At 44.2% G+C, this 13022-nt stretch overlaps 1 protein-coding gene and 1 long non-coding RNA gene across 3 annotated transcripts in view; both read right to left on the bottom strand.

The window, feature by feature from the left end:
• Positions 1-13022, bottom strand: part of ATP4A (ATPase H+/K+ transporting subunit alpha) — an 83541-nt gene that overhangs the window by 16680 nt on the left and 53839 nt on the right. The gene's annotated exons all lie outside the window — the stretch shown is intronic.
• Positions 6823-7661, bottom strand: LOC145717486 (uncharacterized). The gene is made up of 2 exons (XR_014140721.1): positions 7458-7661; positions 6823-7133 (listed from the first exon to the last, which is right to left on the bottom strand). It is a non-coding gene; the product is annotated as an uncharacterized LOC145717486 (long non-coding RNA).

The raw sequence follows: 13022 nt of genomic DNA on the forward strand, positions 1-13022 counted from the left end.
GAATGCTCTCCTCCCAACACCTGCATGGCTCCCTCTCTCCCTCCAAGGTCTTTACACAAATGTTGCCTTCCCAGCGTGAGCTCCTTGACTGGCCGAATTAAAACTGTGACCTGGGGTCCCCCTGCACCTCTGTCCCCATTGTTTTCTCCTGTACTGGGTCATTGCTCTTATCTGTTGGGTTGTGTGTTTTCCGAATCCCTCTGACAGAAGATGAGCTCCATGAGGGCAGGGATTTTTGCCTGTTTTTTTTTTTTTTTTGACTGATGTCAAACAGCAAATAATAGACACTCAATAAGCTTTTGTTGAAAGAAATAAAATAAATCTCAGGGTCCCTGAGACACTCCACAGGATGCAGCAGCAATCCTAGCCACAAATACTGACATGGACACGTGGTCCTGCCTTGGGATGATGCTCTTGGTCCCCCAAAGACACACTAGCCCAACCTAAAGTAGAGGGACAGGCTCAAAAAGACACAATGACAGGAAGCCCATGATAACAGTGATGCTCATTGAGACCTCACTGCCCTTAGCCCTGGCCTAAGTGCGTCACTTGTGTGAGCTCATGTCATGCTCACAACAACCTTACGAGGAAGGTACTGTATTTATCCCAATTTTACGGTGAAGAAACTGAGGCCCAGAGAGATTCTACGACTTGCCTAAACTCACACAGCTAGTAAGGGGCAGACCCAGGATTTGAACCCAAGCAGCCTGGCTAGAAACTCCTCCTGTGTGAATACACAGAATCACACCAGACACCATTTCACAAAGAGGCCTCCCATCAAGACTATACTCCGTTCCATAATTTACGGAATGTTGATTGAGCATCTGCTATGTGCCAAGCTTTCTGTTAAGCCCTGAGATTTGCAGGGAACAAAACAGTCATGGTCCTGTTTACACTCCACCGTCCCGAAGTAATCAATAACAAATGAATCTTTACTGGCAAATGAGAAGAACATGAAGGAAAATAACAGGGTACTTGAGGAGAGAGGCAGATGGGAGGAAGCTGATAGACTACGGTATTGGAGAAGGGGCTCTGAGGAAGTAACACTTGAGCTGAGGCTTCAAGGATGAGGAGACAGCCAGGAATAATCTGGGAGAAGGAACAGGGAGAACAAAGGCCCTGAGCAGGGAGCAGGGTGATAGTGAGGGTCAGCAAGGAGCGGTGGTGGAGAATCTGGATAAGGTTAGTGAGGGGAGGGTTAGGGTACAACGTGAAGGCGGGGGTCAGTTCATGTGGGACCTTGTGGACAAGGGGGAGGAGTTAGGATTTTAGTCTAAGAGCAGCTGAAGGCATTTGAGGTTTGATCAGAAGACAGGCATGGTCAGGACTGAGTCTGGAAGATGCCCCCACTGTCATGTGGAGGACACTCAAGGGGGAAGCTGAGATTAGAAGCCCAGGGAGGAGGCTGGGGAAGGGAGGCTCAGGAGATCTCCTATGGGGACATGGGCTGGGGCAGGAGGTGTCTGGCCTGGGGTAGAGGGCTCCCCGGGGTTGGGACCCAGGAGAAGAGGTAGGTTTGCGGAAGGGCTATAGCCTGTGTAGGAATTGGGGGACCAGGAAGCTATGGGACAACTGGGACTTGGAACTTCTGGAAGAAGTTGGAATTGGGAACTGTGATGAGGGCCTTGCCAATGCAGAAAGAGTAGAGTGAGCTAGGGAAGGTGAGACAGCCTCTGGCAAGGGTGGGGAGAAGAGCAAGGAGGGGAGCCACTGCTGTTAAAGAAGACAAAAGCACAGTCTGAAAGGTATAGGAAGAACCGGGAAGGGGTGGGGGGAGGGGGGGCAGGAGGTAAAGGAAAAGGGAGCTTCGAGAAGGAGGATGCGTTCAGCAGTGTTTTGCATTCCTGAGTGCCCCCAGTGCCCAGCTCAGAGCCCAGCACACAGCAGCTGGTTCACTTGCTGCTGAATGAGGGCACCTATGGGCGAGTTGAAGGCAAAACTCTCACAGATACAAACCCTGAGACCTCCAGGGCCGCATATTATGGCTAGGGCAGGCCAACTCCCCCACTCCCCACCTCTGGCAGAGAAGCTTGAGAAAAATGGAGTTAGAAAAGGTATCCTTGGATGGAGACGCATGCAAAAGCTCAAAACGGGGCTCAAAAGCCAAGGACGAGGGTGTGAAAGGTAGGCCAGAAGGGTGAGCTCTCCCGCTGAACCCCTCCAGGTTAATGACAGGAAGACGCGTCAATTACAGACCCCAACGAAAGACACCTCAACAGGAAAGAATCATCAACTACCGGCGCCAAGGGGAAAAGAATGTCCGTTGCATCTCCCACAAGAAATCACACACACACACACACACACACACACACACACACACACACACCCGCAACTCAGCCAATGAGAAACCACGATCACCCTGGACTCATGCTTTTTTTCCAATGGACTCCGGTTCAAAACAACCCCTCCAGGGGCGCCTGGATGGCTCAGTCCCTGAAGGGTGGGACTCTTGGTTTCTGCTCAGATGATGATCTCAAGATTGTGAGATCAAGTCCCGCATTGAGCTCCGCCTTGGGCGAGGATCCTGCTTAAGATGTTCTCTCTCCCTCTCCTTCTGCCCCTCACCCCCACCACAGAGGCACAGGTTCTCTCTCAAAATAAACACACAACCCCTCCCAACTTCCTCCTCCTTCTCCATAAAATAACGGTCCTCTCCTTTGTTTGCCAGACTTGCCTATGGTTTTGTCATAGTTTGCATGTCCCAAATCATAATTCTCTGTTATTCCTGAATAACCCATTTGCACTGGTAAAATAATGTTTTATTTTTAAGGTTAACAAGGGGGTATAGGCCTCTTGATCCAGTCGGCCAATCCAGGAGCCAAAATTCATAGATGGGGGGTTGGGGGGGTGGAATGGGACTTCTTTGGTCAAAGTTTCTTCCAACTGCCAGCCAATAACAAAGGCAGAATCAAGAAGTGAGGCTGGGCCAACCCAATCAAGAAAGTAAGAAGGTCTTTATCCACTGTCAGCTAGTAGGTAAAGAAGACCGGGGGGCGGGGGGGGGGCAGCATAATCTGGATGGTGGAAGTAACCAGGACCCCCTGTTCACTGTCAGCCAATCACAAAAAGAGAACAAAATGAAGGTGCTGAACCAGTGGCTTCCACCCAGGGCAAGATCCTAGGCTAAGCCCCTTGGTTTTCTTTTCTTTTCTTTATTTATTTATCTGACACGGAGAGAGAGTATAAGCAGGGGGAGTGGCAGAGGGAGAGGGAGAAGCAGGCTCCCCACTGAGCAGGGAGCCCGATGCAGGACTGGATCCCAGGACCCTGGGATCATGACCCTATCGGAAGGCAGACACTTAACCAACTGAGCCACCCAGGTGACCAGGATTCCTACATTCCTGCCCACATTTGATAAGATCAGTCTTTTTACTTTTAGCCATTCTTTGGGTATATAATTGTATCCCACTGTAGTTTTAATTTGCATTTCCCTAATGACTAAGGATGTTAAGCACCTTGCACATGCTATGGCCGTGTGGAAATTATATTTTCTGAAATTCACATTCACATCTTTCCCATTGGAGAAAAAAATGGATGGCCTGTTTTTATCTTATATCATTTTGTTTTTCAATTTGTGACTTGCCTTTTCACTTTCCTCGTGGTCTTTTCATAAGAAGAAGTTTTAAAATTTGTAAAATCCAATGATCATTTTTAAATATTATGCTTAGGTTTTTTGTGTCCTGTTTAAGAAAATTTTGTCTACCTATCCAAAGGTTATGAATATACTCTTTTATGTTTTCTCATAGACACTTGATAGCTTTAGCTTTCTTATTTAGGTCTAGGATCCATCCTGAATTAATCTTGTGGCCACCATCCTGGACAATACAGTTCTAGGTTGAGATTATGAAAAAAAAATAATAAGATATGAAATAAGGAAGAGTTCAAGGTTAATTTCTTCCTATATTGATAATACAGTTTCCTTAGCATTAATGGACAAGACTATCCTGTCTCCACTGTATTGAATTGGTACCTTTGTCTTATTAAGAAAGAAACCATAAACCCTAAATGGAGTCACTTGTTCTAAGCCCCGCATCAGCAAATCAGGACTTAATACCTAACCTGATTGCAGTTTCAGCCTCTCCCAGGAATGTGACTTTTAACCAGTCATTCTTGCCAACCCGTCAGTTATTTTACCAGCAAAAATGGGTTAATTCAGGAATAACAGAGAACTGTAATTCAGGACAAGCAAGCTATGACAAAACCATATGCAAGTCTGGAGAACAGAGGAGAGGAAAGCTCTTTTACAGAGAAAAGAGGAAAATTGGGGTGGGGGGCTGTTAAAAACAAACGGTCCTTCGGAGTTCTAAGTACAGTGCCTTTTCATTGGCTAAGTTGTGAGTCTCTCATTGGCAGGGCTGTTGCCAGGGGAGGAGGAAACTTTTCTTCTTCCTGCCCTGATAGTCAAGTAGTAGCTAAGGTAGTATTGATTTCCAAGGTACCACTTTTCCTGTGGGGTCTGCAATTGACAAGGACAATTGATAACAAGAAGTAGGGCATGAGAGCTACCCCTTCTGGCCTCCTAACTCCATTTTACTTATTTATTAAATTATTTAAAATCAGTTGTGTTTATTTTTTTATTTAAGATTTTATTTATTTGTCAGAGAGAGCACAAGCATGGGGAGAGGCAGGTAGAGGGAGAAGCAGGCTCCCCACTGAGCCGGGAGCCGGATGCCGGACTTGATCCCAGGACCCTAGGATCATGACCTGAGCCGAAGGCACGGATGTTTCACCGACTGAGCCACCCAGGCGCCCCTGACTCCATTTTAAATGAAGTTTCCTGGGGCGCCTGGGTGGCTCAGTCATAAGCACCTGCCTTTGGCTCAGGTCATGATCCCAGTGTCCTGGGATCGAGCCCTGCATCAGGCTCCCTGCTCCGCGGGAAGCCTGCTTTTCCCTCTGCCCACTCCCCCTGCTCGTGTTCCCTCTCTGGCTGTCTTTCTCTCTGTCAAATAAATAAAAATCTTAAAAAATAAATAAATAAATAAATAAAATGAAGTTTCCTTTATTAATTTTCACACAACTTAAGCAAGAAGAGTTCCTTAGTTCTGGAATGCAGTTCCTTTAGACTTCTTTGCATCCACAGCTGTTTGCTGTCTTTAAAAGATAGGAATTTTTTGTTTCTCCTTTCCCCCCCTAGCTATTATGGAAGGAGACTGTGATATTATATTGTAATTTATAATAAGAAAAATCTTGGTCTTCCATCCATTCCTGGCACTGAGCTCCTAAAACCCCTGGAGTTTCCTATGATAAAAGCAATCAAGGTGGCTTTTGTTATGTTCACAAGGTGACTTTTGGAAAGCCCTTAGGTGACCTAAGGATGGGGGCTGGTTGGAGGGAAACAACTCTGTGTGTAAAGAGTTCGAACTTCAGTACCTCCCCCCAAACTCCAGGGAGGGGAGAGGGGCTGGCGGTTGAACCAATCACCAAAACCCAATGTCAAATCATGACTGTCATATAGCCTCCATAAAAACCCAGAAGGGCAAGATCAGAGAGCTTCCGGGTTGATGAACACATAGAGATTCAGGAAATGTGGCACGCTCAGAGAGGGTATGGAAGATCCACAGTCTTTCACTATACCTTGTCCTATACAGCTCTTCCACCCGGGTGTCCCTGAGTTTTATCCCTTTATAATAAACCAGCAATCTGGCTTTTTTATTAGTAGGTAAATTGTTTCTCTGAGTTCTGTGAGCCACCAAGCAATCAAACCCAAAGACGTTGTAGGAGGCTCTGATTTTCAGCCAGTGGGTCAGAAGTACAAGTAAAAACCTAGGCTTGCATCTGACCTCTGGGAGAGGGGGCACCCTTGCAGGACTGAGCCCTTAACCTATGGAGTCTGATTCTATCTCTGGGCAGATAGTGTCAGAAGTGAGTTGAATTGTAGGACACCCAGCTGATGTCCAAGAATTGCTTCCATACATAATTGGAATTAGTACCAGAACCCACTTAGAGACCTTTTACATTCAATTTAGACATCAAACTCAGTCTTTTAAAAGCAAATTTGTGTTCTCCCTGTTTAATACCTCTAAGGACTTCACTTTATATTTAAAAATCCAACCTTCTTCCTGTGACCTTCCATGCTGTGAATTGCCTCCTACCCATCCTCTGACCTTACTTTGTAGTAGTCTCATTGCTCACTCCAGTCCCACTAATCTTTCTCTTCCTGGGACAAGCCAGGCTCCTTCCTGCCTGAGTTTTTGCACTTACTGCTCTGCTTAGAACTCTCTTCCAGATGTTTCTGTGGCTCTCTTCACTTCAGGTCACAGCTCAGATATTGGGTCCCCCATAGGGCTTTCCTGAGCCACTCTGTCATAATAAGTCCCTCTTCCTGCTCCCCCAATTTCATCCTGGTTTTTTTTTTCCATAATGTTGACCACCACTAGAATTGTGCTGTCCAGGACAGTAGCCACTCACCTCTTGTGGCATATTTAATCTAAATTAATTATAATTAAATAAAAAATTGAGTTCTTCAGTTGCACTAGCCACTTTCCAAGTGCTCACTCAGTAGTCACATGCGGCTAGTAAATACCATATTGGATAGAATGGCTTACAGAACATTTCTATCATTGCTGAAAGTTCTATTAGACAGTGCTGACCTACAACTACCTTGTTGCTTTACATTTACTTTTTTCTGTGTCCTCTTAATATACTGTAAGTTTTATAGAGGCAAATACCTCATTTATCTGAATCAGCACTGAATCACTAAGGTCTGAAACAGTGCCTGGCACATAATAGTGATTGCCCAATAAATGTTCACTGAATATATGGATAAGCCCCGTGGTACTCAGCGAATTAGATGCACAAAAGCACGCGAACACATGTGCATATGAGCAGAAAGCAGAAGCCTCCTCATAAACTTTATTGCTCTTAACAAATGCTAATGGAGGGGAGACTTCCTCCAGTACAGGTAGATTATTGATGTCCGAATTCAAAGGCTCCAGAAGGTGCAGTTCATGACTCTTTGAGGGAAGTGAGCTTTCAATATGATCTCATACTTTACGTTTCAGGACTCCAACCACAATGGAGCAAATGATCATAATGGAGCCTACCAGGATGCTTGAGATGATGAAGCCCAGGGCCAGTCTGGAATTGATCTGTGCTTTCCTCTGATTCCCATGAAAGTTGGCTTGCCGGGTCTGCAGGGATGAAAGCAAGCTGGTGGGAGTGTTTCCAAGGGAGGAGGGAAATGGAGAGGGACATCCCAGGGGGAAGTGGGGAGTGCAAGACCAGGAATGGTGATGTGAGGGAGGTAAGGGCAGGGTTCAGTCCCCCAGTGGAAAATGGAAGGGGAGCAGTGAAGGGGATCCTGGGAAGGAACAAGGGCATCTAGATGTTGAAGGAGGGAGCAAATTCCCAGGAGGAACAAAAAGAGGTCCCTGGGGAGCAATAGGGGGCTAGGGAGTGAAGGAGGAGGCATATCTGGGAGCAATGGGAGTTGGTGGTAGCCAGATCGTACCCACCTTGAGGGAGAAGAAGAGGGCCGGGATTGCCAGCAAAATGAAGAAGAAGAAGGAAATGATGGAGAGAAACAAATAATCCTTTTCTGGGGGATTCAAGGACATCAGGATGACTGGCTGCATTGGTGTGGCCTTGAACTCTAGGTTCCTGGACTCAGTCATAGTAGCCATTGACCTTGGTGTGAGGAGGAGACGCTGGGTGGGCAGAATCTGCAGACAGGAAATGGGTCCCGGACAGGGAACATCTAAATTCCCAGGAAATGAAGATCAGCTGAACCAACCCCTCTGCCTAGAAAGGCACTGAAAACGGACACTGCCCCAAGCCAGAAGCCACTATACCTCCATGTTCCTGATAATAGCCTTACTGGCCCTATGACAAAATTCAACCTTTTTCTATCCTCTCATAATTCCTCTCTGTACCCCCATTACACCCTTCCATGTCTCCCTCCAACTGCTTCACTTTCCTCTTCTAAACTCTCCTCATCCCACTCCACCCACATACACTTAAACTCACCGCTCTTTTCTGATTATCCCATCTCAAACCTAGTTAATGGCCCTAGGACTTCCCTTGGCTTCTCAGTTCCTGAGGCTGTCCAAGTGATTTGTGTCATGGGGGGGTGGGCCACCACTTCATTAAGATTAGGGGCTCAGGTTAGAGTGTCTCAAGTGCTCAGACCCAGCTTCTGATTGGTTCAGTGTGTGTAAGGGGGGTTACTTAGTCACTCCCTTTTCTTCCTGCCCTCTTAATAAATTCAATGAACAAGGGGACTGGGTTAGCCCCTTACACTTTTTGTTGTTGCCACCAGTTTGAACTCCTGATTGGTTCAACATATAGCGTGTGGGTCTCATTTCTAGACTGGATCTAAGTGCAATGGGCAAATTTACTGATAGTCCTACAAGGAGCCTACTGTACACGAGGCCCACACTGGGCTCTGAGGACCATGTGGTGACTAAGGCAGACAAGATCACAGCTCTCCTGGAATCCACAGCCCATGAGAGAGAAAGAGGGAAAACATCCAAATAAAGAAATGAAACGATTTGGAGAACCAAGGGCTCCAAGGAATAACTAAAATGAGAAGGAAGAGGGGATGTGCACTATGTACAAAAGAAGACATAACTGTCAAAAATATTTATGTAGTAAACTACATATCAGCTACATTGTGAAAATGAAAGCAACAAACAAGAAATTTTAATAAAGCCACTAGAAATACAAGGAGAAATGTATAAAACCACAACCTTAGTGTGAGATCTAAATATGCCTCTTAGAAAATCTGAAAATGAAGTAGAAAAAGAATGCAAAATATATATATATATAGGATTTGAATAATTTAACTAGTAAGTATAATTATAGAAAATTACACCCTAAAGTAGTTACTGCACCTTCTCTAATTATATCAAAGAAATATTTACAAAATTCATCCAAGAACCTGGCTACAAATAGAAATTCCAAAATGTAGAGTTCCTTAAATCATACAAAAAAAAATCAGAAGTAAACAAATAGGAGACTTAGAAAAATTTCTATTTGCAAACTAAGGAACATTCTCATAAATTAGTCATAACCCTTGGAGATATTGTAGGTTGGGTTCCAGACCACTACAATAAAGTCAATATCACAATAAAGCAAGTCAAATGAATTTTTTGGTTTCCCAGAGCATATGAAAGTTATGTTTACACTATAATGTAGTCTATTTAGTGTGCAGAAGCATTATGTCTGAAATAATGAGGCACACACCTTAACTTTAAGATACTTTATGGCTTAAATTTTTTTTTTTAAAGATTTTATTTATTTGCCAGAGAGAGACACAGCGAGAGAGGGAGCACAAGCAGGGGGAGTGGGAGAGGGAGAAGCAGGCTTCCCGCGGAGCGGGGAGCCCGATGCGGGGCTCGATCCCAGGAGCCCGGGATCATGACCTGAGCCGAAGGCAGACGCTTAACGACTGAGCCACCCAGGCGCCCCTATGGCTTAAATTTTAAAAATACTTTTTGGCTAAAGAATGCTACCATCATGTGAGCTTTCAGCAACTCATAATCCTTTTGCTGGTGGAGAACCTTGTCTCCATGTCCATGGCTGCTGACTAATCAGGGTGGTGGCTGCTGAAGGTTGGCATAACTGGCAATTTCTTTTTTTTTTTTAAGACTTTAGTTATTTGACAGAGAGAGACACAGCGAGAGAGGGAACACAAGCAGGGGGAGCGGGAGAGGGAGAAGCAGGCTGATGCGGGGCTTGATCCCAGGACCCTGGGATCATGACCTGAGCCCAAGGCAGATGCTTAACAACTGAGCCACCCAGGCGCCCCTGGCAATTTCTTAAAATAAGACAAACTGAAGTTTATTACATCAATTGACTCTTCCTTTCATGAATGATTTCTCTGTAGTATGTGATTCTGATTGATAGCATTTTACCCACAGAAGAACTTCCTTGAGAATTGGAGTCAGTCCTCAGGGTGCCTGGGTGGCTCAGTTGGTTAAGCATCTGCCTTCAGCTCATGCCCTGATCCCAGAGTCCTGGGATCGAGTATCACATGGGGCTCCTTGCTTAGCGGAGAGTCTGCTTCTCCCTCTGCCTGCCACCCTCCCTGCTTGTGTGCTTCCTCTTTCCCTCTCTGACAAATAAATAAATAAAATCTTTCAAAAAAATTTTTAAAAAAAGAATTGGGAGTCAGTCTTCTCAAATTCTGCTGCTACTTTATCAACTAAATCTATGTCATAGTCTAAATCCTTTGTTGTCATTTCAACAGTCTTCACAGCATCTTCACCAGGAGTAGATTCCATCTCAAGAAGCCGCTTTCTTTGCTCATTCATAAGAAGCAGCTCCTCATCCCTTCAGTCTGATCATGAGATCGCAGCAATTCAGTCCCATGCTCACGCTCCACTTCTAATTCGAGTTCTCTTGCTGTTTCCACCACATCTGCAGTGACTTCCTCCACTGAAGTCCTGAACCCCTCAAAGTCATCCATGAGTGTTGGAATCAGATTCTTCCTAGATCCTATTTATGTTGATATTTTTACTTCTTGTCATGAGTCAGAATGATATATAGAACAGTGGATCCTTTCCAAAAGGTTTTCAATTTATTTTGCCCAGATCCATCAGAGGAACCACTATCTATGGCAGCCATAGCCTTATAAAATATAGTTCTTAAATGAAACCTGAAAGTCACAATGACTCCTTAATCCATGGGCTGCAGAATGGATGTTGTTATCATCAGGTGTGAAAACAACATGAATCTCATTGTCTAGCTCCATCAGAGCTCTTGGTTGACCAGGTGCCTTGTCCGTGGGAAGTAATACTTTGAAAGGAATCTTTTTTTTCTGAGCAGTAGGTTTCAACAGTGGGCCTAAAATATTCTATAGACCATGTTGTAAATAGATATGCTGTCATCTCAGCTTTTTGTTTCATTTGAGAGTCCAGGCAGAGTAGATTTAGCATCATCCTTAAGGGCCCCAGGATTTGAGGGGATGGTAAATCACCACTGATTTCCACTTAAAGTCACCAGCTGCATTAGCCCCTAGCAAGAGAGTCAGGCTGTGCTTTGAAGCCAGGCATTGAATTTTCCTTTCTAGCTAGAAAGTCCTAGATGGCATCTTCTTCCAGTAGAAGGCTGTTTCACCTACAATGAAAATCTGTTGCTTAAGTATAGCCACCTTCACAAATTATCTTAGCTAGATCTTCTGGGGAACTTGCTGCAGCTTTGACATCAGCACTTGCTTCACCTTGCAGGGGTTTTTTTTGTTTGTTTGTTTGTTTATGTCATGGAGATGGCTTCTCTCCTTAAACCTCATGAGCCAACCTCTTCTAGCTTCAGACTTTTCTTTTGTAGCTTCTCCACCTCTCTCAGCCTTCATAGAGTTGGAGAAAGTAAGTGCCTTGCCCTGGATTAGGTTTTGGCTTAAGGGAATGTTGTGGTTGGTTTTATCTCCTATCCAGATCACTAAAATTTTTTCCATATCAGCAATAAGGCTGTTTCACTTTCTGATCATTTGTGTGTTCACTGGAGTAGCATTTTTAATTCCCTTCCAGAATATTTCCTTTGCATTCACAGCTTGACTGTTTGGCACAAGAGGTCTAGCTTTTGGCCTATCTCATCTTTCAACATGCCTTTCTCACTGAGCTTAATCATTTCTAGCTTTTGATTTAAAAGCCATTTCACTTGAACACTTAGAAGCCATTGTAGGGTTATTAACTGAACCAATTTCAATACTGTGGTGTCCCAGGACATAGGGAAGATGGAGGAGAGGGAGATAGGTGGGAGAACAGCTGCTGGTTGATAGAGCAGTCAACACACACAATACGTATCCATTAAGTTTGCCCTCTTATATGGGCACAGTTTGTGGCCCCCCAAAAGCAATTACAATAGAAGCATCAAAGATCACTGATCACAAATGACTGTGACAAATATAATAGTAATGAAAAAGTTTGAAATATTTTGAGGATTACCAAAATGTAACACAGAGACATGATGTGAGCATGTGCTGTTGGAAAAATGGAGTCGATAGACTTGCTTGATACAAGGTTGCCGCAAACCTTCAGTTTGTAAAAAACATGATACCTACAAAGTGCAATAAAATGAGGTGTGCCTGTATACAATTCAGTGGCTGCTATTATAGTCACAGAGTTGTGCATCCATCACCACATATCTGGTATTAATGTACCAAAGGCCTTGAGAATGGAACTATGGGGTAAGCCATTGCCAGGTCTCAGTGCTATTTAAATCTCAACCCTAGGTGGTGAACACATGAGGCAAGATTACATAGCACTGTAAAAGCTCTAAAAGCTGAGCTTGCATTGGAACCAAAACCCACAAAAAACAGATCTGAACTTGGAAGAATGTATCTAATTGGATCTACTATCTGTTAAAACAAACAAAAAAATCCATGTAATATAAACAAAATGTCCAGAATACAATCCAAGATTACTCTACACAGAAAAAACTAGGAGAGTCTAACAAATTATCAAGGAAAAAGATATTCAACACACATTAATCCCAAGAGACCCAGATGTTAGAATTATCAGACAGATTTTATAATAGCCATATAACCATGCTCCAAAAAATAAGGGTGAACAATCTTGAAATAAAAGGAAAGGCAGAAAGTCTATAAAAATAACCAAACAGAAATTTTAGAACTGAAAAATACAATAACTGATATTTTTTAAAAAGATTTTATTTATTTATTTGAGAGAGAGTGAGAAAGATAGATCATGAGCAGGGGAGAAAGGCAGAGGGAGAAGCAGACTCCCCACTGAGCATGGAGCCCATTTCAGGATTTGGTACCCAGGATCATGGGATCATGACCTGAGCCAAAGGTAGACACTTAACTGACTGAGCCGCCCAGGCACCACAATAGCTGAAATTTTTTTAAAAATCACTAGATAGGGCGCCTGGGTGGCTCAGTTGGTTGAGCGACTGCCTTCGGCTCAGGTCATGATCCTGGAGTCCCGGGATCGAGTCCCACATCGGGCTCCCTGCTCAGCAGGGAGTCTGCTTCTCCCTCTGACCCTCCCCCCTCTCATGTGCTCTCTCTCTCTCTCTCATTCTCTCTCTCAAATAAATAAATAAAATCTTTAAAAAAA

Source organism: Leptonychotes weddellii, chromosome 16 (genome assembly GCF_054177405.1).
Source record: "Leptonychotes weddellii isolate Sample4059 chromosome 16, ASM5417740v2, whole genome shotgun sequence".
NCBI lineage: Eukaryota > Metazoa > Chordata > Mammalia > Carnivora > Phocidae > Leptonychotes > Leptonychotes weddellii.